Source organism: Saccopteryx bilineata, chromosome 4 (assembly GCF_036850765.1).
Source record: "Saccopteryx bilineata isolate mSacBil1 chromosome 4, mSacBil1_pri_phased_curated, whole genome shotgun sequence".
Lineage (NCBI taxonomy): Eukaryota > Metazoa > Chordata > Mammalia > Chiroptera > Emballonuridae > Saccopteryx > Saccopteryx bilineata.
In genome coordinates this window covers 280717158-280743745 of record NC_089493.1, presented here as the reverse complement: position 1 = coordinate 280743745, position 26588 = coordinate 280717158, and the positions used below count along the sequence as shown (strand labels likewise).

Sequence of the window (26588 nt, the reverse complement as noted above, 5' to 3'; positions counted from 1 at the left end):
ATGAGCAGGGCGGAACCTGCCTCTCAGCCCTAGGGTGCTCTGACTGTCCCGATCCCAGACTCAGACTCACAGACTCCTTGATTGTCATAAATGATGCTACGCCCAGAGTTACAGCGCCAAACTCTCAGACTGGGCACTGCCTGTGGTCTGCATTGCTCAGACCTTCCTCTTTCTCCCAAGACTTTCCAAGCCCCAAAGGAAAAAAAATCCCCCCCCCTTTTTTTCCTAGAAAACATGTTTTTAACAAGACCCAGTGAGGGGAGGATGATCCATTTTCCAATAAAATCAAAGGAAGGAAAGACCTGGATCCTACTTAAGCTTGTGAGCTGGATCTCCCTATGTCTGAATTACCCCATCAATAAAAAGGGAGGATCACCCCACTGCCAACACCTGATTGGTAAAATGGGGACACTAATGTTACCAGTGAAGCAATGAGACCTCGAGTCTTGTCTTCTTAAAGTAAAAAGAATTGTCAAGAGACAAAGCGCAGCAAGTAAGGGATGAACTAACTGATTGGCTGTGCAGGAGGAAAGTCCCAGAAAAGAGGACCTGGGAGACAGGGTCAGGGGGTTAGCCCAGGACGAGCTGCTGCTGCCTATCGCTTGCCTGGTCGCAAGTCTCCTGGGGTCCCGTAAAGCTTAGGAAAAAGAGAGAGGCAAGGAAAACTCGCCTGGGGGGAAGAGGCTGAAGGGGGGAGGCAGAAGGTGAGGGCATGCTTCAGGAAGGGAGACAGCGCTGGGTCCTAGGTCCCAAGAGCTTTGTTTTTTTTTTAAAGAATGCACATTGCACATTCATGAGAGACAGACAGACAGGAAGGGAGAGAGATGCAATTTATAGTTGCAGCACTCTAGTTGCTCACTGACTGCTTCTCATACGTGCCTTGACTAGGGGGCTCCAGCCAAACCAGTGACCCCTTGCTCAAGCCAGCGACCTTGAGCTCTAGCCAGCAACCATGGGATCATGTCAGTGATCCCACGCTCAAGCTGGCGACCCTGTGCTCAAGCTGGTGAGCCTGTGCTCAAGCAGGATGAGCCCCTGCTCGAGCCAGAAACCTTGGAGTTTTGAACTTGGGAACTCAGTGTCCCAGGTCGACAGTCTATCCACTGCTCCACCAACGGTCAGGCCTAAGGGCTTCTAAGGGTGGAGATCTGAGGGGAGGTCCCAAGGGAAGGTCTTAATAGAAAATTCATCAGCTTTCCAAATGTGTCCTTTAGGGCCCTGGTCTCCACTGATTGCTCAGTGCCCGGGCAGGGCGTCATTAGTCAAGGCAGCTGGTCCTTATGTCAGCCATGGCATCAATTGTCCGGTTTTGCTGCTCTCCTGGGCCTAGAGCTGAAACTCGGCCTATATGTGTTTGATGTGAGTGGGAACCTCATTGTTCTGAGGACTTAATGCTTAAGGGCTGCTGTTCTCTGGCTTGTTTTTCACTCCCCTGCTAAGGTGTCTAACCTGTGTGACCAGCAATGTGCTAGTGGAGGAAAGGTCACCCTGAGGGTAAGGTAAGGTCCTTGTTTCCCCAGTTTTGCCCATTGCTCAGCACCTGCGGCTTTCTGCCCTGGTGGCCTTCTGTGCTTGGCCTGTAGTCCTTGCTCTGCTCCTGTCCGTCTAACCGCCTGCCACGCTCACGGTACCTTCCTGCGTGGCAGGTATGAGAATAAAACGCGATAATGCAAGTACAGCAAGCGTTCAGCACAATGCCCGGCATATGACAAGTGCTCAATATCTGTGCGCTGCTGTTTATTATCACTTTATAATCATTGTATCTTCCTCATCATTATTGGGTTGTAAAAGTAAGGGCTAGAGTTAGATCGTTGCGTGTAAAGCATCCATCACCCCCTGGCACATGGCAGAACAAGTGGCAGATATTGTTGTAAGGATGGCAACGAGGAAATGGAACCATCTGAGAGGCATTTCAAAGAGGAACGCTAAATAGTAGTTCTCAGTAGAAATCTGTAAGTACACTTTAAAGATAAAATGCATTTCTAATTAGCAGCATTATTTGCACATAAACAATTTATCTACCCAAGACGAGAACACAGTTTGTTCTTAAGTGGATTAAACCACCCACACGCCCTACACACCAACTCCTCCTTTTGCTACTGGGATGCTTGGTGAATGCTTTCTTCTGAAATTGTAGTCCGGACTATTTCATTCCTGTAGAGACAGGGTTCAGAACTAAGCGCCTCAAATGTAGTAGCTCCTGACTTTACATTGTACTAACTTTCAGATTGATTAGCAATTACCCTAAAAGAAATTTAAAAAAAAAAATCTCGTAGTTCAGTGCTCATGATCTGAAATCACAAAATTGTACTTTTCCCCCTACAGGTGGTCTAGTTCAGAACCCTTAGTCTCCGATCTTAAAGAAAACTTTCTAATGAACTCTACTTTGGGCCAGAAAGTTGGGTAAATGTCCAATCTAGGAGATAGGACAGTTGGTGTTGTAAAATAGCCCTCTGGACTTTGCTATGTTTTGTAGATAATTCATAAATAAAGAGAGAAAAAAAAAGGCAGGCTCATGCCACCCAGGCTGCTGAGCTCAGTGCGGCTGGAGTCACAACCCCTTGCAGCTGGAAGAGGTGTTGGCAGGCAGGCAGGTCCAAGCCCAGCTTCTCTGCAAGTCGCTGAAGATGCACGCTGACTTCCCTTATGATGCAGACGCAGTCCCGGCCTCCCAGGGCTGCTCAGCCTTTTCATTCCTGCCTGGGTACCAAATTCCTCTCTCCTTTTCCCTTTCCACCATCCAGCCAGGGGTCTGAGGAATGCATGTTGACTCCCATTGGGGCAGGCTTTTAATTAAGCAGAGGGGCTTCCAGGATCCTGTAGGGAAGAGCGGGCTTTCTCTGGGGTACGAGAAGAATGGAAATAACCCTCAGCTGGGACTCGAGACACGCGTACTGGATCTGACTCCACCATGAACCCAGTCTCTCTGGCCTTCAGCTTCCCCGTCTGTAAGAAATGGGGGCAAGGAGGGGAAGAACCCCAACCTGCCTCCTCTGAAGAACTGTTTCAAGTGAAATCATGGACACGAACACTCAAATGATGATCACTTCAACCCTGGTTGCATGTTAGCACCACATGGGGTACTTTTTAAAAATTCAGGTGCCTGGGCCTCACTTCAGAACAGTTAAACCAGAAAGCCTTCTGCAGATGCAGATGTGCGCACAGGGCTGGGAGCCGCCAGGCGAGTAAAGGACCGAGCGGAGCAGCAGTGTTTGATTCTCACGGAGGGCGGCAGAGTGTGCGGTCCACGGACCACTGGGTGGGGGGCAATGAAAACTTCCGGACAGAAGTGAGAGGGAGTGTTTAGAAACTTCTATAGCGATTGTGGTACTTCTGCAATGTCCAAAATATAGGATCACTTTTTTAGTAACGTTTTATTGCATTTTACAAAGGTATCCGACACTGAAGGATTAATAATTAAAAAAAAAATAGAACTCACTGCTTCTATTGCTTTAGCAGCACTGGTTTAGTGGTCGGTGAACTTCCACCCAGACCCCGGCCCTGTCCTTCAGGAGCTGCACGCACTTGCACGTACTCACTGAAGCTCTTTGGACTCAGTTTCCTCATCTGAAAAATGGGAATCCTCATACCTGCCCTGTGTTCATTTTCCAACAAGCCCAGAAGTCAATCATATAAAAAACACCTTTCACAGTGTAAGTGATTAATAAATAAAACATGGAAGTTCTGCATATTATGATTTCAGTACAAGGTGGAACTTAATGCAGAGGGCACACAGCAGTTGCTCAATGATGTAAGATTAGAGTTTCCCATCTTGAGTTTCTGGATAATCAGGGAGAACAGGGACTCTGCAGCTAGGATGTCACATGTGATTACTGGGTCTGTGACATAAAGTGAATTAAGTGCTCCAATCCTCAGCAGCCACGTGAAGGTAGATAATCTGTGAGGGGTGTAACCAGAACAATGTAAGGGTGAAAGAAAATCAAGTACGTATAATGCACCATGCATAGTGCTTGGCCCCGCTTAAGTGCTCTGGAGATAGTATTACTTTACTATAATCATAATGCCATTATTGTCTTTCACTCTCCTGCCGGGTACAGCAAGGATCGTGTCTGTGGCAGCCCCAGCACCAGGAGCCAGCTGCAGTCCAGGCATGCCACCGAGCTGCTGTGGGGCTCCAGCAGGCCTCCTGCACCTCCACAGCCTGTGCACGATGCCACCTACCACCGTGCCCGTGAGCTTCTCCCTCTCACCTCCGACTATGTGCTAAACAGCTTACCAAGCAGCTTCAGACTCATTAACATCTAATCAGTACTAATTGGCTGTGATTCAGCAGCCTGGGCTCTGGAAGAAGTCCCTTCCAGGGGGCAGGTGGCTGCCATAATCCCCACAAAAGCAGACCCCTGGCCTCTGGGGACCAGCTACCTGGTGGGTGGGAGAGGGAAGACCAGAGTTGGGTCCTCTATGGGACCTATGCACCAAATGACTGAATCAACAGATTGATCAAGCATGGACCCATTCAACACATTTACTGAGTACCTCCTATGTTTCAGGCACCGGGCTAGGTGCTAGAAATACAACCATGAGTAGAACAGATGGTTCTCTATCCTCAAGGAACTCAGGTCTTATGGGGGAGGTATACCAAAAAAAACAAGTGAAAACATTCACCAAACTGATGGGCAGTGCTTAGTGAGCACCTGCTGTGTTAGGACCCTGTTCACCTGGATGACTCTATCAGGTAAGATCTACTATTATCCCCATTTTGAGAAGAGAAAAAATAAGACCCAGAAACTTGGCCCAAATTCTCAGAATTTGGTAAGCAGTGAAGCCAGGATTCTCACCTCAACAATCTGCCACAGAATGAACACTCACCAGACATCAAGATAGTAGATTCCAACTGAGTTCTCCCAGGCTAACCTTATACTACATTGTAAACAAACAAAATGATGATCACTGTCTGCTCCTAGTATTAGAGTTGCATTTCAAAACTAGAGAAGAAAGATTTGCAAATATGGAGTAATTCAGCCAACTAAGGCAGGGGCTCTGTAGACACCACTGAAGCAAAGTTGAATATATTGGGCAAATATCACATGGTCTATGTTATTTCTATAGTACTTGCATCTGTGTGTATCTGGGTGCATATAAGTATGGCTTGCCAATTGAATTTTCAAAGTTGGCATTATCATTACAAAATTCATCAGTGAGGAAATGAAGGCTGAAATTTGTTTAGTAATCTGGTACAAATCTTCCCTCTCCTTTTTTTAAAATTCAGTGAGAGGAGGAGAGACAGAGACAGACTACTGCATGTGCCCTGACTGGGATCTACCTGACAAGCCCACTAGGGGGTGATGCTCTGCTCATCTGGGGTATTGCTCAGCAACCGAGCTCTTCTTAGTGCCTAAGGCAGAGGCCATGGAGCCATCCTCAGTGCCTGGGGCCAACTCGCTCCAGTGGGGCCATGGCTGCAGGAGGGAAAGTGAAAGAGAGAGAAAGAAAGAGAAGTGAGAGGGAGAAGGGTGGAGAAGCAGATGGTCGCTTCTCCTGTGTGCCCTGAGCGGGAATTGAACCCGGGACATCCACACACTGGGCTGATGCTCTAACACTGAGATAACCAGCTAGGGCCCTGGTACAAATCTTAAAACCAGTAAAGAGACATACCAGGATTTGAACACCAAACAGGAGCCCATTTTCAACTATTATAACTAATGATGAGTATTAAAAGTCCTCAACAACTACTGATGAAAGAAACAGGTGTCATGGAATTATAATACCAGAGAACCTTCTGGTACTTCCTCTTGCCCTGGTTCAGTGACCTCTGATGAGATGAGAGTTATCAGAGTATGTTGCTATAAATGGATATCATTGCCTTGCTAGTTGAATCTGCAGACAGAAATAAAACAAATGGAAACAAGTTCACGCTCTTCCATAGGCCTTCCAGAAAGATCTTTGACATATGGCGTCTCAGCTAATCCCCAACAGCCCTGGGAATTGGGCGGCCCTGGGAAATGAGATGTTGAAAGCAATAATGACAAATATTTATTAAGTATGTGCCTTAGGCCTGGCACTTTTCACATGACACCATTTAACCCACTCAGATGAAGCTGCCATGGGGCCCAGTGTGCAGAAGCGCAGGCTGGGGCATGGAGAAGTTCAATGCCTCCTGTGAGGTCATCCAGCTGGTCCTCAGAGCCAGAGTCCGAACCCGAAGACATGCTCTCAGCCACTGGCATCCCACCTTTTCCCAGGAGAGAAAAAGGCTCAAGCTAAAGCCTATCAAACTCCCATCAGACACCCGCCGGGTCTCTTGGATTTGGGGCTCATTCTACACTATTGTGAAGACTTTATTGATACCACATGCCGTTCTGAGCAAGGATACATTTCACTAACTCGTCTTCTCACTGTTTCTTCTCTGCCTCTTACTGCCCGTCGAAAATCACAGAACCATAGTGGGCCTGCCTTTCAGAGACTCTCATTTTGCGATCCCATTTAAACTGCAGCGTTAGAATGAGATCAAGACAGAAGTCTAAACAATACCGAGAAGGCCCATGTTCAAACAGAACCCCCTCGACTCCCCACTCATTGAAGAGGCAGGCACAATAGCTTCCCCACAGCTTAGCTATTATTTTATGTCCAGTAAGAGTCATCGAGTGGTGAACGAGACCACTTGTAGACACAGAATAGCTATATGGTTGGTTGGTTGTTCACTTTTTTAGGAAATGAAATATGCTTTTAATTCAAACACAGCCTCCAAAAAAACAAAAATCCAAGAGTGAATGAGAAAGAGGTAACAGTTGAAGTGGAGAGAGGCTGGGGAGGCCGGGGGGGGGGGTGGTAGTAGGGACGGGAGAACCAGATGGAGAAAGGGAGGGGGGGATGGGAGGGGAGAGAAAAAAGAGACAGAAATGGCAGAAGATGGAGAAGAGAAGAGAGAAAAGGAGAAAATCGAGAGATGTGGCGAGGAGGTTAGAGGGGCTAACAAGGAAAGGAAATGATCAGCAGTGCGGCTGAATCATAAAACTTTGATGTTTACAGAGAACCCAGGGCCCCAAGGTTTAACAAAAGGTGTTCAAACTTGCCAGACCGGAGAAGCAGCAGGACTTCTGGATTGTGCTTAGATATGGAGGCCACAGTGCCTTCTCATTTGATTCCAGGAAAATAACAATTTGCCCCAGGGATGAAAACAAAGACACAAGAAATAGCCTATTGGGCAGGGTCCACTCAAGAGTATTGGCCAGAGCCATTCCCCAGGTGTGTCGCCTGGCGGTGAGAGACAAGGGGATGCAGAGGCTCCCAGGTGGCGACACAGCCTTGCTTCAGAGAAACCTTGCTGCAAACCCTGGAGACCTCCAGACCGGCGCTTTGGACAAGGTTGCAGTGACGTTATGTATTTGAGGCACTGGAAGTTTCCTTCCGATGAAAAAGAAAGGCAAGAGGCTCAAGCGAGTCAGGCAAAGCAAGCTTGGCAGCCAGAGCCCTGGAGTCAACCTCAAGGCGGCCTCTCTGACTCGCACAGCACTCTCTGGCTCGACATCCTCACTGTGCCCAGTCCAACCTTCTTCCTGGTTACAGAGCTCTGTGCGCTCACCATAGGGACAAAAAAGAGGGGGGGGGAAGGTACAAGCAGAAGAATGCAGGGAAGACTTCCAGAATCCCTCTCCTAGTGGCAGGACTGCCTAGTGATTGAGAGCTAGATTCAAATCCAGACTCAGCTTCTCACCAATGAAATTGAATGACCTAGGGCAAGTCATGTCACCTTCCCAAAGCTCAGTTTCTTCACCTGCATGACAGTAGTAACAAACTGTGAAAAAACAAAACAAAATGCTGTCTGCACTGTCCATCACATACAGGAAAGCTACTGATATTACTTATTATTGTTTTTGAGTGGATCTCCTTTCTTTTCACCCCTGCATATAAATGTGGTCTGTGCGATGTACCTAACATAGAAGAATTTTTTCCAGGCCACTAAAAAAACAATAATACTTCCTAAATTAAACCTTCAGATCACTTTTCCCTCTGATCCAACATGAGTATTAGCACCCATCTCTAACTCTTCCTTTCTTCCCACCAAAGCACCTGACGCTTCTCTGCTCAGCTGACGGTCAAGCTGGAGGGACTGCGGAGGACGCAGACAGAAGACCACCAGCAGACATGAGCCATGACAGCTCTTAACATGGCCCGGGAAAAACCACCAGCTTCACTCACTGAGAGGCATGTCAAATAAGAACCCGGTCTTTTCTCTCTCTCTCTCTCTCTCTCTCTCCCCCCTCCTAGATTCTTTATATCAAATGGAGAAACCTCCAGACCTTTGCACATGCTGTTCCCTCTCTTGCAATGCTCTTCCTCAAGGGCCCAGAGGAATCATATCCTCTCCTATTTGATCTGTTTGCCCTCAGGAGCTTCCTCTAAGTGAAGCCCTCTCAGATGGCTCTGTTAAAGCTGAAACCCCTTCGCACCATCACCCTACCCTTCCTCATTCCCTTCCCTGTTCAAATTGTTCCTAGTGCTTATCACCAGACGTGACTTGGGCGTGTCTGTGGCTGCTTTCCCTCTTGCTAGATTGTAGCCAAAGCTAAGGCAGAAGGTTTTGCAATTTTGTTGACTGTGGTATCCATAGTGCTCAGAGCTGACAGAAGGCTCTCAAATAGAATTTGCTGCATGAGAGAATGAGTGGCTTATAGTTTCCCCAAGCCCTGGAATCTGCACGGAGGCTTAAGGGACCTTATGAAGAAGCTGTCCATATTACAGATAAGGAAACTGAGATCCAGAGGGGCAGAGAGACTGGTCCAAGATTTCATAGGAAGTTCAGCTGGCAAGAACACCCACATATCAGTGTTAGAATATAATGAACTTTCTCTCTGTGCTCCCAGGACTGTTCATCCAGCCTGTCTCAGGAACAACCTCCATAATCCACCAGCAGGGTGGGATTCCTTGGTCTGCACTGACTAGCTATGTGTGAGCTTGGTGTGTCTCTGAGGGATTCCATCTGGCCACCTGCAAAATGGGACAATAAGCCCTGCTCTTACCATCAACCAGTACAGCTCCAAATCAATAGGACATTCTGGAAAGTTTCTTGCCTTCATGGAGGGTGGACCTAGTAAGACATAAGGAACTCTTGCTGGCATGGCGGTGCTGAAGTCAGCCTGCTTTCAATGAGGGCTGGCCTGATGCTCTGTGACTTCCAGTTCATATGCTCTCCCACCGCTTGTCCCAAGCAGGTGAGATGCTGGCTCAGTAAAGGACAGAACAAGAGATGCTACTGTACCCATGGACTAAGCACGCCCTCTGCCCATGTGTTCCTCCTGTCTTGTCCCTCATTGAGGCATTCCAGACAGATACCTGTGTGCTGTGGAGAGGCCCCTTTCCACTCTCTGTCCTGATGCCTTGGCTTGAGAAAACCGCTCTAGGAAGTACTCCCTATAACATCCACACAGCCACCTCCTAAGAAGTGCAGGTGGCTGGTGCTCTAAAGGATGTTGATGAGGATGGCTTTCTGTGGAGTCACTAGAAATGCCATCATCATCTTTGGAGACTCGCATTTGTTTTCTGGATGCCACATCCCAGACCTGTGCCAAGCACTCCACATAGCATACTGTGTCATTTACTCTTCACAACGCTATGAAGCAGGTGCTATTGTTATGCCCATTTCAAAGATGATGAAACTGAGCTACACAGTGTTTAATTAAATTCCTCCAAAGATTCGTCAGTAAGTGTCAGAGTGATGATTCAAAGCCAGGCATCCAGCACAGTAGGAAAAGAGTGTGATGGTGATGGCTATCTGTCCAGAATGAATGTGTGCTTCCCTTAACATAAATAGAGTGGCACTATTGCTAGGAGGCAGCTGTCCAGCCAGGGACTACACTTCCCAGCACCCCTTGCATCAGGGTGTGGCCATGTGACTAATTCTTACCAATAGGAAGTGAACCAGAATTTTTAAAAGGTGAGAAACCTTCTCTCCTTCCCTCCAATGCCTGGTGGCAGGACATTTTAAGACAGTCAGTAGTGTCAGTCCACAAAAGAGTTAACCACGGGTTGAAAAACACTGTTCTAAGGTGTTGCAGGATGGCAGAGCCACAAGATGAGAGGGATTGGGTCCTTAAATCCCCACGTGACAAGAAGCTGCATGTTGACCTACATTGGACCACTGGATGAGTGAAAAATAAGCTTTATTGTTAAGTCAGAGGTTTCAGAGGTGGGCAAACATTTTCCTGTAAGGGGTTAGACAGCAAATATATATTTTCCAGTTTCACAGGTCATACTGTCTCTGTCATAATGACCCAAGTCTGCATGGCAGCATGAAAGCTTCTGCAGACAGTCACTAAACAAACACAGTGGGATGTCAGGGTCCCCCTCCCCCAGGCTTGAGCAGGCCATGAATCCAGGCAACAGGAGACACTGCCTGAGGAAAATCGGAAAATCAAAAATCGGAAAAAAATCGGAAACCGGAAGAAGGAATCCCCAAAGAGAACAACTCTGTCTCCCAGTCTAACAGCACAACTTCCCAAAGGCTTTAGTCATGTAGATTCAAATAAAAAATGGCATTTAAAAAAGAGAGCAGAAATGCCGAATGAAATATTAAATAGAAAAATCCAATGCAGCCCTTAAAAGTTAATGCGCCAACATTTGTTTGGAGGATGAAGTGCGGTGTCTCACCTCATCTGTGATTAAAAAGCCGCCTGCCTTATTCATGCAGGGGCTTTTCATTGTTTGCATAATGCAGCCAGTTAAAGTAGAAACTCCACAGAGGCCACAGGGTGCCGGGCGTTCACTGCAGCTGAAGGAACCGGGGCTCAGGCAAGGGGCAGGACGAAACCACTGCACGAACCTTCCAAGTCCTCTGCACACTGCTGGCTAATTTTTTTTATCAAATATTATTCAACGGCACTTCTCTTGTCACTCAGTATTACTGTGGTTCTGGCAGACAACAGAACAGACACACATGCTGGGGTCCCTTCCACCGTCTCTGCTCCAGAAGGTGAGGGATTGTATTCGCAGCATATTTAAGCGGGAGATGCTGCGTCCCTGGGAGGCGCAGAGGTGGGCTGGCCTCTGCTCTCTCCAGGGCTGTGCTCAGGCCTCCGCCATTGCCTGGGGTGGGGGGGTGAATTGGGGGAGCAGGGTGAGGTGTGAGATCCAGGAGGGCTCTAGTTTAGGTCTTCTGCTCACACTTCCTTCTGCCCCCGGAGAATTCAGCTGGCACCTGCCCCAGAAAGTCCCACACAAGGACCAGGCACTCTCAGATGGAAAGGTTTTTATCACTGATACTTTCTCCTTTTGTTCTGTCTTAAGCCCAAGACTTTCCCTTTTGTGCTTTTAGGTTGATGAATTATAGAGGGGCCTCTCCCATCTTTCTCTTTTCTAATCTCCTCCTTTCTCTTTCTTTGCTGAATCTCTACTCTCAGGCCAAGAGTCATTACCTAGAAACTTAAGTGCAGAGTGATCATCTATTAACTCAGGAAACAGTTCCCGACATCTACAATCTCAGATGCTATTTAAGGCTCCAGAGACACAGCGGTGGGCAAAACCTGGTCGCCGCTGTCAAGGTTCCTGCGTTCCAGCGGGAAAAACAATACATGAGTTTAGAATTTATTACTCATAAAATGTTTTTTAATATAAAATCTCTTTGGTTTTATGTCGCATGTGTTTTTGGGGAGGATAGCCACCATACTGGCTGCTAACATAAAAATGTGCTAATACTCATGAAACCACAGAGAAATCTGAACTTGAGAAAGTGGTTTGGGACCCTGGCATTGGAGGAGAAATGGCCTAGGCTGGCTTCTTCTGCCACTCAGCTCACGTCACTTCCCAGCTCTCCAGCTTCCAATGACCACTTGTCCTTTCTGAATAACATTTAAATCCTCAATGTGGCTTTCAAGAACCTATATGATCTGCCTCTGCCTCTGCTACTTCTCTGAACACATCCTCTATTCCTTCTCTCCAGCCCATTGGCTTCTTTGCTGTTCTTCAAACACACAGAGCGTGTGCCTACCTCAGGGCATTTGCACCTGCTGTGCCCTGATTTCTCTTCCCCCAGATATTCATGTAGCTGCTGCTCTCATTTCAAATTATCAGCACTTCAAGAAGTCCTTCTTATCTAAACAGCAGCCGAGCCTTTCTAGTCTTTGCCCTGCTACTATGAATGCCTCACCCACCCCCCAAAGTTCATACGTTAAAATCATAGCCCCAAATGTGATAGTATTATGAGGTGGGCCTCTGGGAGGTGATTAGGTCATGAGAGTGGAGCCCTCAGGAATGGTACTAGTGCCCCCATACAAAGATATTAGAGATATCTCTCTCCTTCTCTCCCTACCTTCCTTAGTCACTCCATTGCTCCCTCTCTTTCTCTCTCTCTTTCTCTCTCTGCTCTCTACTACAGAAAAATAACAGTCATCTACAAGCAAAACAACAGGTCCTCACCAGGAACCAAATCTGCTGACACTTTGATCTTAGACTTAGATACCAAGCCTCCAGAACTGTAAGAAATAAATGCTTGCTGGTTAATAAACTGCCCAGGCTAGGGTGACTTGTTGTAGTGACCCAAATGGACTAAGACGTATGCCTTTGGTCTCTCTTCCCAGCCCCCGCCGCTCCCTGACACACCGGCTACAGTCATTCCCCGTCTCTGTTCTCTGCCGTCCTCCACCAGAGCACTGGCTCCTCCTCTCTGTCAGGCTGACCCTGGAGAGATGAATGACTTCGGTGGCTGTCACTGCACCCACTCCACTCCCTTCCAGTAGGTTTCGCTGTGGCGGTCGGGGGGTGCTTCCGGAATGTAAGTCTGATGCTCACCACCTCCTCCACCGTGGGCTGGAAATCATCAGTGGTTTCCATCTGCTCTCAAGTTGAAGATGCAACTCCCAACGGCAGACTTGCACCTACCCCCCCTCCCTCAACCTTATCCTCCAAGCTCCAGAGCCTCTGGCATGTTTTCAGGGGGTTGCTACAGGCCCTTGGGCCACAGGGTTTGCTCAGGCTGTTCCACTTTCTGGAACACTCTTACCTTTTGACCCAGTCACCCTTCTCTAGCCCTCACATCCCAGGTTCAGTCTTTGACCTCAGGCAACACCATCTGACCTCTGGAGTGGGTCAACCCTGCCCCCATCTGCTCTCATAGCGCCTTGTGCTTCCATAGAACAGACGCTCCCAACTTACAATGGGGCAGCATCCCAATTAATCTATCATAAGTCAAAAATGCATTTGATACACCTAACCCCCAATCTCCCGAACAGCAGAGCTTAGCATCGCCTGCCTTCAACGTGCTCAGAACACTGACAACAGCCTGCAGTTGGACAAAATTACCTACCACGATGAATACACACTATAGAGCACCATCATGAGTCAGGGACTGTCTGTACTTATTACAGGGTACTGGATATTTATTTCGGTGACACTTTTTTCCACACCTGCTGCCCCTCTTGTAGACTTTAAGTTCCAAGAGAGCAGAGAAAACATGTTTTTGCTCCCCACTTTAGTCTCAGAGCCCAGCACATAGTAGGTTTTCAGGAAATATGTGAATCAATAACCAAAGGAATATGACTTTCAAACAAGCTTGCTAAGCCTCGGGCAATAATAGCTAAGCCAGAGGGATGGGAGGCCTCAAAGAAATAAAACTTACCATGATGCCTTATAGGTAGCAATGGGCACGTGCTGTATAAATTAAGTGGTTCTTTAAAGACGTGGGCCTGCCCACCTCTAGGCCTCTCATCTGATCCACTGAATTTGAAACAGAGACACTTGAATCCAAATGCCACCTCTGCTAAGTTTCTTTAGTAGCCTTTTATACCATTAAGGGTCAACTCTTACATACAGGAGCTTCTCACCAAACAAGTTGGGCATTTTCTGTGTGTTCTAAGTGCTGCAGGTAAACGAACACATCCAGCCCTGTGACCTATCATTATCCCTATGGTACAGATGAGGAAACCTGAGGCATGGAGGAGAAAGAGGACTTTCTAACAGACACACCACTAGAAAGTAGTGTACCGAGGATTTGAACCCAGGCATTCTAACTCCAGTCCATGCTCTGAACCATCCAGCGGGAGCGGTGGAACCCACACGCAAATGACAAATGAGGACACTGGAGAGGTGTAGTCACAGGTTCTGCCTGACTCCAGCTGAAACTCCTGACACAAGCCTCTGCTCACACAAAACAATATCCAATGTCCTTGCCCACCAGAGAGCCCCTTGAGCCCATCACTTTGCCATGTCCCCCCAGAGCACACCCGGCTCTCTGGACACCCCTGATGCCAGGCTGGTCTGCACTGGTGAGTACAGTTCACCCTACACTACTAAGCATATGTTTATACCTGTATTGGATATGTCTCTGGAAGCTTCTCAGGTGCACAGACCTAATGCCCCCATCATGACAACCTTGGGCTGTATGCCAATTCCATCAACATTTACCAAGATTCTATCACATGGAATTCTGCAGAGAGCAGAGGTTATGGAGTGAGGCTTTAGTCAAACAGACCTGGGTTCATATCATTCATTCATTCATTCATTCTGTTAACAAATATTGTGGAGCCCTGGCTCTATGATGGGCCTGCTATACATTCAGGATACCAAGTGGAACCCAAGAAACAGGGGCGCTGCCATCCGGAACTCAGAGCCTGGTGGGAGAGACTAACACTGAAACAATGAACGCATAAACAAATAAGAAATGGGCAATGGACGGGCGCTGAGGATGGCTCTGTGGCCTCTGCCTCAGGCACTAGAATGGCTCTGGTTGCGGCAGAGCGACGACCCGGAGGGGCAGAACATCACCCCCAGATGGGCAGAGCATCGCCCCCTGGTGAGCATGCTGGGTGGAACCCGATCAGGTGCATGCGGGAGTCTGTCTGATTGCCTCCTCGTTTCCAACTTAAGCAAAATACAAAAAAAAAAAAAAAGAAAAAAGAAAAAAAATGGGCAATGGTGGAAATAAACTAGGAAGTGTGGTAAGATGAACTCAGAGTGGAGGGTTGGAGAGATCTTTTAAAAAGGCCATAATCTGCCCCTGACAAGTTTCACACCTCTGACAGGTCTCTTAATCCCTCCAAGATACAATTTCCAAATCTGTGAGTGGTGATGGTAATATCTACTGCATATGGAATATGCTCAGAAAGGAAAGCTATGCTTTTGTTAGGGCAGGTGCTAGGTGTTTAAGTGTGAACAAGACATTGTGTGCACTCGGGGGGGGGGGGAGATAGCCTACATGAAGGCGTGTGCAGCCAGCCTTAGGGGGGTGCCATAATTGTCCTCTCCAGAGCCCCGCCCCATTCCTCCTGAAGCCACCTTCTGCGCACTGAGTCCATGCTTGTTCACTGCCCACTAAAACAGGTGAGTCCTCCAGCCACGTGCCGCCCAGCAGCCAACTGTGAGAAAAGCAGGCGAGAGGCGCCTTCCTCCTCTCACCTTGCAATGTCATTGAGCAAAGAGACAGGCCGATGGGCCCACTTTCTGCCTCTTCTTTATTTTTTTTTATCACCCCAGGCCAAACAGCTGCTGGAAGATCTCGTAGGAAGGGCCAGAACCTTGGCATAGAGGGATGCCGTCAGGAAGGTAGGCGGCCAACGGAAGCTGAGATTAGTGGCGGAAAGGGCAGACAGCTCTCCGTCCTATCTGACCAAATCACATTGCTCCTGGAGACAACAGCCCATCCATTCTGTGCCTTCAGGCTGGGTCAGTGATCAGGACAGACTAGCACCTGGGTCAAAACTGGCTCAGATATGAGGGAGCCTGGCTCTGGAGAAAAGAGTCATAATTTGCTGGCTTATGGTCAAGGTCAAGAGATAAAGAAGTCGCTAGTCTTTAAATAGTCTCAGGTAGGAGGAAACTGGTATATCTATTCAAGAGATTCTTGAAGATTCTCAAAATCTAGGTATCCCCAACATCCCCACCATACACACACACATACTTTATTATGTGTATGCATACACACACACACACAGATACATATACAGACACATACATATATAGAGATACAAACATGTATGTATATGTAGACACACGTATATATAATGTATATAGACATACACAGACACAACATGCAAATATATAGAGAGGGGTATATGTATATATAGACAGAGAGAGACATTCACAATATATGTATATATATACATGTTTAGGAGACACACGCATATGTATATATAGACACACATCCCTGTACTACTGTTGTATCACATCACATTAACTTTAAAATAATCTTCAGTGGTCCTCCATGAAGAATAAACTTACCCTAGGCCTAAAACCTCTACAATTTGACCTCACCCTCCTTCCATCCAGCCATTTCTTTCTTTAACATTTATTCTTTTCTTTGCATATTCTAGACTGGTGTTTCTTTGCCCAGCTTCCACTGTTCACAAACAGTCTTTGTAATTTCTGAACCACCCATTTTATTAACAGCTTAATATTTTTTTAAATTAAGTTATTTTCACTTAACTAGATTTATTTTGAAAGATACTGTTATTCACAGCATCAGAAATGAAGCACCAGCATCACTCAGCACGACATAAAGGCAGCCATAAGAATAAACACAATGAATATGAAATAATGCTGGTAAATTCTCACTGGGGCAGGAGCCTGCCAAAGATCTTCCGCCAGAGACCCACTGACATTTTGTTAAGAAGGGAAAAAACTAATGCTGGAGGCATGACACCCCCGACCGAGACTTTCTCCCTGACATAATCTAGAACACGAGGGGAAAAAATGTTTTAAAGGAGGTAGCTGATTCCATTGATTGAATCTGGTGTTGGTGTGACCCCTCCATTCATTTCAAGAACCAGCAGTCTGCAGCCACCACTTGGAAGAAGAGTGGGTGAGTAGGCAGTGATGTGTGGCTGGGAGCAACCGATTTGAGTGTCACACACACAAAGGACACATGGATGCTTTGTCCCATAGCAATCGTTGTGAAATGCCTTCCAGGATGCTCTATTAGGTAGGAACTCAATTCAGGCTTTCAAATCTTTCTAAACGGAACCTGTGTAGCTTCATCCTCACCTCCCCCCGTGTGTCCGCACTTACTCCTCTTCACATATCCTACCCGGAGTAAACTGGACCTCTAAATAAGTCTCGTGCTTCCACACCTCCCCACCTCTGCTCCACCTAAAATGTCCTTCCCCAGCTCCTCATAAAGCCCTACCTGTCCTTCAAGTCACATCTCGGTGTCACCTTCCCCACGAAGCTTCCCTGCCTTCCTCAGCCTCACTCGCCCATGCTCTCAAACCTGAGAGTCCTTCAGCACGCCCCGGGGATTTCCGACTCGGGGGTCTTCCGGAAGCCCCAGAGTCTGCTTTCACGGGCGACAGTGATGCTGCTGGTCTGGGGACCATGCTTCGTGAGCCCCATGCCTCCTGCTTCCAGATAAGAGTGGTGACTGAATGGCTGCCCCCCCACCTGTGTTACTGAGATGGGGGGTCTATCTGAGATACACCAGGACTTCCCCATTATAAACCGCTCTCTTTACCCTGATGTAGTAGTTCCTAGGGCTGAGGCAGCAAAGCATCACAGACCAGGCGGCTGAAACAACAGGAACTGATTCTCTCACCGCTCAGGAGGCTAGAAGCCCAAGCTCACCATGTCCGCAGGCCTGGCTCCCTCGGAGGGCTCTGAGGGGTCTGTTTCGTGCCCTCTCCAAGCTTCTGGTAGCCTCAGGCATTCCTCGGTTTATAGATGGCACTCTCCCATTTATGCCAGGATAAAAATATTAGTACTTACTATTTTTAAAAAAAAATTAGATGTGTCTCTGCATCATCTTCCCTCTGGATGTGTCTGACTCTGTCCAAATTTCCCCTTTTTATGAGGACACCAGTCATTTTGAATTAGGGCCCACCTAATGACCCCATTTTAACTCGGCTACCTCTGCAAACACTCTATCTCTAAAAAAAAGGTTACATTTTAAGGTCCTAGAAGTGAGGACCTCCACATATATTTTTTTTGTGTGGGGGGAAGGGGGACACAATGTGACCCATAACACCCTGTCAAGTAACACCTTTCATCCCCGGAGGATCCATGCTGTGGGGACAAACAGCTCACTCGCCTTGATGACGCATCATCTCCGAGATGTCCCTCGTCACCCAGTGCAAGCATCAGAATTTGGGCTACTGGAGAATTCTGCTCAGGTTAGCAGAAGTGAATTGCTCATGTTGTTATGCAATGTGCTGACCTGGTTGGTAATTTAAATGAAAGGGCGTCCATGTAAAACTTTGGATCCTCATCTACCCAATGCTTTTCTTTCCATAGTTTTTTCTTGATAAAAAAAAAAAAATACAGCCCTGTTATGTAACTGCATTCCATCCCACTGATTCACTACTTCGACTCCAGGCCCTTCTGTGGAGCCCAGTGCTGGCTCTGCGCTTGCCTGCAGTGAAAGACCCTAAATTCAAGTCCCTCACCCAGGGTCCAGCCCTGTCCCCCTCCGCCTCACACACCTTCAGTCCCCAGAGTGACGTTTCTGAAAAGAATATTTGACCACATTACTCCCCTGCTTAAAAATGCTGTAATGCCCCTCTCCCCATCCAAAGGTAAAGTCTAAATTCAACAGGACATTCAAAGGTCTTCATTAATCTGTATGTGACAAAACTTCTCTACACCCATTCTGAGCCCTCCCCCACACTTGGCTGTCCTTTGTGACAGGCCCAGATCCTTGTATCTCCTCCGTCCCCATCCCGCTCCTTGGAACACCTTTCCCTCTGCTGGGTCTAGACCAGATCCCCTCAAACCCTCCAGCACTGTTTACACTTGGGGCCTGATCATTGGGCCTTGTGAGGAGCCAGCCTTGGCATTGCAGGACCTTAGAGCCTCCGTGACCTCCACCAGCTGGATGCCAGTAGCAACTCCTCCCCACATCAAGTTGTGGTAACCAAAACTGTGCCCAGACATTGTCAAATGTCCCCTGCCAAGATAACTCCAACTGGTCCTTTAAAAATCAGGCTGGTGTCACCTCCTCCAGGAAGCTCTCTGGCTCTCCTCCAGACCCTGTAATGCAATGTTTTTGCTGCATCCCTCACACTGCAAGTTCACTGTATGCTTACTCTGGGTCTCCCCCAAACTAGGTGGGACCACATAGGCTTCTCTTTGGGGCTCCTGGTGCTAGCACAATGCCTGCCTGGCAGGGATACACACTGGCATTGTGTTTACAGACCAAGTCAATGAGAAAGGGAGTGAGTGATGAGGAAGGGAGAGAAGGGGGTTGGTCCTGCCCCCTGGTGCCAGTAAAGAGGTTTCACTGCCTCCGGCATTTTCACCATTTTCACGCAGGCCGTTCTAGGCTCACCACTCAAGGGGGGTGAGAAAGGGCAGGCCGTTCTAGGCTCACCACTCAAGGGGAGTGAGAAGGTGCGGTGCGCATGCAGAAGAACCCGGTAGGAACCGCACTCCAACCAGCGCCACGCCTGCTTGCCATCCCCGGGGTCAGATCAGCGCTGCCCTCTTAAAACCACAGGTTTTCTTTTCTTTTCTTTTTTAAACTTTAAACGATAGAGTTTTGTTTTTCTTTAAGGCAAGACGCTAAAGCTTGCTAAAGCTCATTTCCCCAGACTCCGGAGAGGGGCAAGGCGATCAACACTGCCACTTCCGGAACAGTGGGGCAGTGAGAGCCCGGGTGGCAGGGAAATGGGCTGCAGAGGCCAGCAGGACCCCTCCCAGGAGGAAACCCGGGGCAGCGCCATGGACCGCCTGGCTCCTGGCCCCTCAGCGAGTGAGAGGGGACAATCAGAAATGCTCTGAGAACAAAGCGATAGGCGGAGATCCGTCCCCTCCGGGCAACAAAGGAGCTAGACTAAGGAGAGAGATCACAGCCCCATACACCCAGCACCCATACAAACTCATATACACACATACAACCACAAACGCATGCATTCATACCCCCCACACCACAAATACATAAAACACACATCACAGGCAAACTGTACACACTCCATCTCAAACACACTAAAAACACAGCACCAGCAAACTATGACAATGTTGCACACACTGGCACAAATACCCATATATACACAACGCACCCTCACATTTGTGCTTCTAATTCTCCTTACACCTCCGTCTGCTTCTCAAAAAACCATTCTGGGGGGTCAAGACAGCTGTGGAGAAAGATGCAGCTGTGGGGGAGACACAGCTGTGGGGAGACGCAGCTATGGGGAGACAGCTGTGGGGGAGACGCAGCTGTGGGGAGATGGCTGTGGGGGAGATGCAGCTGTGAGGGAGATGCAGCTGTGAGGGAGATGCAGCTGTGAGGAGACAGCTGTGGGGGAGATGCAGCTGTGGGGAGACAGCTGTGGGGGAGATGCAGCTGTGGGGAGACAGCTGTGGGGAGACAGCTGTGGGGAGACAGCTGTGGGGGAGATGCAACTGTTGGGAGACAGCTATGAGGAGACAGCTGTGGGGAGATGCAGCTGTGGGGGAGATGCAGCTGTGGGGAGACAGCTATGAGGAGACAGCTGTGGGGGAGATGCAGCTGTGGGGAGACAGCTATGAGGAGACAGCTGTGGGGAGATGCAGCTGTGGGGGAGATGCAGCTGTGGGGAGACAGCTATGAGGAGACAGCTGTGGGGAGATGCAGCTGTGGGGAGACAGCTATGAGGAGACAGCTGGGGGGAGATGCAGCTGTGGGGGAGATGCAGCTGTGGGGAGACGCAGCTGTGGGGAGACAGCTGTGGGGGAGATGCAGCTATGGGGAGACAGCTGTGGGGGAGATGCAGCTGTGGGGAGACAGCTGTGGGGGAGATGCAGCTGTGGGGAGATGGCTGTGGGGAGACGTAGCTGTGAGGAGACAGCTGTGGGGAGACAGCTATGGGGAGATGCAGCTGTGAGGAGACAGCTGTGGGGGAGATGCAGCTGTGGGGAGACACAGCTGTGGGGAGACAGCTGTGGGGAGACAGCTGTGGGGAGATGCAGCTGTGGGGAGATGGCTGTGGGGGAGACACAACTGTGAGGAGACAGCTGTGGAGAGATGGCTGTGGGGAGACATAGCTGTGAGGAGACAGCTGTGGGGGAGACGCAGCTGTGGGGAGACACAGCTGTGGGGAGACAGCTGTGGGGAGACAGCTGTGGGGAGATGCAGCTGTGGGGAGATGCAGCTGTGGGGAGACAGCTGTGGGGAGACAGCTGTGGGGGAGATGCAGCTGTGGGGAGATGCAGCTGTGGGGAGACAGCTGTGGGGAGACAGCTGTGGGGAGACAGCTGTGGGGGAGATGCAGCTGTGGGGGAGATGCAGCTGTGGGGAGATGCAGCTGTGGGGAGATGGCTGTGGGGGAGATGCAGCTGTGGGGAGACAGCTGTGGGGAGACAGCTGTGGGGAGACAGCTGTGGGGGAGATGCAGCTGTGGGGAGATGGCTGTGGGGGAGATGCAGCTGTGGGGAGACAGCTGTGGGGAGACAGCTGTGGGGAGACAGCTGTGGGGGAGATGCAGCTGTGGGGGAGATGCAGCTGTGGGGAGATGCAGCTGTGGGGAGATGACTGTGGGGGAGATGCAGCTGTGGGGAGACAGCTGTGGGGAGACAGCTGTGGGGAGACAGCTGTGGGGGAGATGCAGCTGTGGGGAGATGGCTGTGGGGGAGATGCAGCTGTGGGGAGACAGCTGTGGGGGAGATGCAGCTGTGGGGAGATGCAGCTGTGGGGAGATGGCTGTGGGGGAGATGCAGCTGTGGGGAGACAGCTGTGGGGAGACAGCTGTGGGGAGACAGCTGTGGGGGAGATGCAGCTGTGGGGAGATGGCTGTGGGGGAGGTGCAGCTGTGGGGAGACAGCTGTGGGGGAGATGCAGCTGTGGGGGAGATGGCTGTGGGGAGATGCAGCTGTGGAGGAGATGCAGCTGTGGGGAGATGGCTGTGGGGGAGATGCAGCTGTGGGGAGATGGCTGTGGGGGAGATGCAGCTGTGGGGAGATGCAGCTGTGGGGAGATGGCTGTGGGGGAGATGCAGCTGTGGGGAGATGGCTGTGGGGGAGATGCAGCTGTGGGGAGACAGCTGTGGGGAGACAGCTGTGGGGGAGATGCAGCTGTGGGGAGACAGCTGTGGGGGAGATGCAGCTGTGGGGAGATGGCTGTGGGGGAGATGCAGCTGTGGGGAGACAGCTGTGGGGGAGATGCAGCTGTGGGGGAGATGGCTGTGGGGAGATGCAGCTGTGGAGGAGATGCAGCTGTGGGGAGATGGCTGTGGGGGAGATGCAGCTGTGGGGAGACAGCTGTGGGGGAGATGCAGCTGTGGGGGAGATGGCTGTGGGGAGATGCAGCTGTGGGGAGATGGCTGTGGGGAGACAGCTGTGGGGAGACAGCTGTGGGAGAGATGCAGCTGTGGGGAGACAGCTGTGGGGGAGATGCAGCTGTGGGGAGACAGCTGTGGGGGAGACAGCTTTGAGGAGATGGCTGTGGGGAGACGTAGCTGTGAGGAGACAGCTGTGGGGGAAATGCAGCTGTGGGGAGATGGCTGTGGGGAGATGGCTGTGGGGAGATGCAGCTGTGGGGAGACAGCTGTGGGGAGACACAGCTGTGGGGAGACAGCTGTGGGGGAAATGCAGCTGTGGGGAGATGGCTGTGGGGAGATGGCTGTGGGGAGATGTAGCTGTGAGGAGACAGCTGTGGGGAGACAGCTGTGGGGGAGACAGCTGTGGGGGAGACGGCTGTGGGGGAGATGCAGCTGTGGGGAGATGCAGCTGTGGGGGAGATGCAGCTGTGGGGAGATGCAGCTGTGGGGAGATGCAGCTGTGGGGGAGATGCAGCTGTGGGGAGATGCAGCTGTGGGGGAGATGCAGCTGTGGGGGAGATGCAGCTGTGGGGAGATGGCTGTGGGGGAGACACAACTGTGAGGAGACAGCTGTGGGGGAGACAGCTGTGGGGGAGATGCAATTGTGGGGAGATGCAGCTGTGGGGGAGATGCAGCTGTGGGGAGATGCAGCTGTGGGGAGATGCAGCTGTGGGGGAGATGCAGCTGTGGGGAGATGCAGCTGTGGGGGAGATGCAGCTGTGGGGGAGATGCAGCTGTGGGGAGATGGCTGTGGGGGAGACACAACTGTGAGGAGACAGCTGTGGGGGAGACAGCTGTGGGGGAGATGCAGCTGTGGGGAGATGGCTGTGGGGGAGATGCAGCTGTGGGGAGATGGCTGTGGGGGAGACACAACTGTGAGGAGACAGCTGTGGGGAGATGGCTGTGGGAAGACAGCTGTGGGGAGATGCAGCTGTGGGGAGATGCAGCTGTGAGGAGATGGCTGTGGGGGAGATGCAGCTGTGGGGAGACAGCTGTGGGGAGATGCAGCTGTGGGGAGATGCAGCTGTGGGGAGATGCAGCTGTGGGGAGATGGCTGTGGGGAGATGTAGCTGTGAGGAGACAGCTGTGGGGGAGATGCAGCTGTGGGGAGATGGCTGTGGGGAGATGTAGCTGTGAGGAGACAGCTGTGGGGGAGATGCAGCTGTGGGGGAGATGCAGCTGTGGGGGAGATGCAGCTGTGGGGAGATGGCTGTGGGGGAGACACAACTGTGAGGAGACAGCTGTGGGGAGATGGCTGTGGGGAGACAGCTGTGGGGAGATGCAGCTGTGGGGAGATGCAGCTGTGGGGAGACAGCTGTGGGGAGATGCAGCTGTGGGGAGATGGCTGTGGGGAAGACGCAGCTGTGGGGTCCGATGCAGCTGTGGGGAGACAGCTGTGGGGGAGATGCAGCTGTGAGGAGATAGCTGTGCGGAGACAGCTGTGGGGGAGGCGCAGCTGTGGAGTCAGATGCAGCTGTGAGGAGACAGCTGTGGGGGAGATGCAGCTGTGAGGAGACAGCTGTGCGGAGACAGCTGTGGGGGAGGCGCAGCTGTGAGGGGGACACACCTGTGAGGGAGGCGCAGCTGTGGGGGAGACACACCTGTGAGGGAGGCGCAGCTGTGGGAGCAGACGCAGCTGTGGAGGGCATTAAACCTGTGGGGAGCTTGGGCAGTCCCACACTGTCCCGCTGAGGCATCTATGTTTGGCAGGAGCCACTGCAGCCTGTAACTTTCCCTTCCATTCAGATTTTGGGAGTGGGGCTTCTCGGTGCTTCCGAAAAGGCCTCCCAAGCCTCTGTCTGAATGAAACCAGTGTCTTGGTAAAGTAACCATGATTGACTCGCTCCCCTCCCCCTCCAATACTCACCTTCTATCCACATGTGATTATCTGAGTGGGTGGAGTTCCAGATGTTAATTAACTACAATTAATGGGTTTTCTTTTATTTCAATAAACCTTATCACCTTTATCATTTAAAGAGTAAATTTGATTTTTATTTATTTATTTATTTATTTATTTTTTACAGAGACAGAGAGAGAATCAGAGAGAGGGATAGACAGGGACAGACAGACAGGAACGGAGAGAAATGAGAAGCATCAATCATTAGTTTTTCATTGTGCATTGCAACCCCTTAGTTGTCCATTGATTGCTTTCTCATATGTGCCTTGACCACGGGCCTTCAGCAGACCGAGTAACCCCTTGCTGGAGCCAGCGACCTGGGTTCAAGCTGGTGGGCTTTTCCTCAAACCGGATGAGCCCACGCTCAAGCTGGCGGCCTCGGGGTTTCGAACCCAGGTCCTCTGCATCCCAGTCCGACGCTCTATCCACTGCGCCACCGCCTGGTCAGGCTGAATTTGATTTTTAAGACCTCACTTCTCCCATGAGACCTTCCCAGTTTTACAAGCTAACTTTTCCAATATCCCAGCCTACAAAAGGTGTAATGCAGAATAGGAATTCAGGGGGGAGAGGTACAAAGTAAATCTTTTTTTTTTTTTTTTTTTTTTTTTTTTTTTTATTTTTAATAAATTTTTATTAATGGTAATGGGATGACATTAATAAATCAGGGTACATATATTCAAAGAAAACATGTCTAGGTTATTTTGTCATCAAATTATGTTGCAAACCCCTCGCCCAAAGTCAGATTGTCCTCCGTCACCCTCTATCTAGTTCTCTGTGCCCCTCCCCCTCCCCCTAACTCTCTCCCTCCCTCCCTCCCATGTCCTCCCTCCCCCCCCCCCACCCTTGGTAACCACCACACTCTTGTCCATGTCTCTTAGTCTCATTTTTATGTTCCACCAATGTATGGAATCATGTAGTTCTTGTTTTTTTCTGATTTACTTATTTCACTCCTTATAATGTTATCAAGATCCCACCATTTTGCTGTAAATGATCTGATGTCATCATTCCTTATGGCTGAGTAGTATTCCATAGTGTATATGTGCCACATCTTCTTTATCCAGTCTTCTATTGAAGGGCTTTTTGGTTGTTTCCATGTCTTGGCCACTGTGAACAGTGCTGCAATGAACATGGGGCTACATGTGTCTTCACGTATCAATGTTTCTGAGGTTTTGGGGTATATCCCCAGTAGAGGGATTGCTGGGTCATAAGGTAGTTCTATTTGCAGTTTTTTGAGGAACCACCATACTTTCCTCCATAATGGTTGTACTACTTTACAGTCCCACCAACAGTGAATGAGGGTTCCTTTTTCTCCACAGCCTCTCCAACATTTGCTATTACCCGTCTTGTTGATAATAGCTAATCTAACAGGAGTGAGGTGGTATCTCATTGTAGTTTTGATTTGCATTTCTCTAATAACTAATGAAGCTGAGCATCTTTTCATATATCTGTTGGCCATTTGTATCTCTTCCTGGGAGAAGTGTCTGTTCATGTCCTCTTCCCATTTTTTTATTGGATTGTTTGTTTGTTTGTTGTTGAGTTTTATGAGTTCTTTGTAAATTTTGGATATTAGGCCCTTATCTGAGCTGTTGTTTGAAAATATCAGTTCCCATATAGTTGGCTGTCTGTTTATTTTGATATCAGTTTCTCTTGCTGAGCAAAAACTTTTAATTCTGATGTAGTCCCATTCATTTATCTTTGCCTTCACTTCTCTTGCCATTCTATATGCCAACAATGAAATATTAGAAAACGAACTCAAAAAAATAATCCCCTTCACGATTGCAACAAAAAAAATAAAATACCTAGGAATAAACATAACAAAGAACGTAAAGGACCTATATAATGAAAATTACAAAGCATTGTTAAGGGAAATCGAAAAAGATACAATGAGATGGAAAAATATTCCTTGTTCTTGGATAGGAAGAATAAATATAATCAAAATGGCCATATTACCCAAAGCAATATACAAATTTAATGCAATTCCCATCAAAATCCCTATGAGATTTTTTAAAGAAATGGAACAAAAAATCATCAGATTTATATGGAACTATAAAAAACCCCGAATAGCCAAAACAATCCTAAGGAAAAAGAATGAAGCTGGGGGCATTACAATACCTGACTTTAAACTATATTATAGGGCCACGATAATCAAAACAGCATGGTATTGGCAGAAAAATAGACACTCAGACCAATGGAACAGAATAGAAAGCCCAGAAATAAAACCACATATATATGGTCAAATAATCTTTGATAAAGGGGCCAACAACACACAATGGAGAAAAGAAAGCCTCTTCAACAAATGGTGTTGGGAAAACTGGAAAGCCACATGCAAAAGAATGAAACTCGACTACAGCCTGTCCCCGTGTACTAAAATTAATTCAAAATGGATCAAAGACCTAAATATAAGACCTGAAACAATAAAGTACATAGAAGAAGACATAGGTACTAAAATCATGGACCTGGGTTTTAAAGAACATTTTATGAACTTGACTACAAAGTAAATCTTAATAAATTTTGAATCATAT

General features: G+C 49.1%; 1 protein-coding gene across 1 annotated transcript in view; it reads right to left on the bottom strand.

The window, feature by feature from the left end:
• GRIN2A (glutamate ionotropic receptor NMDA type subunit 2A) overlaps positions 1–26588 on the bottom strand; it is a 409746-nt gene that overhangs the window by 237857 nt on the left and 145301 nt on the right. The gene's annotated exons all lie outside the window — the stretch shown is intronic.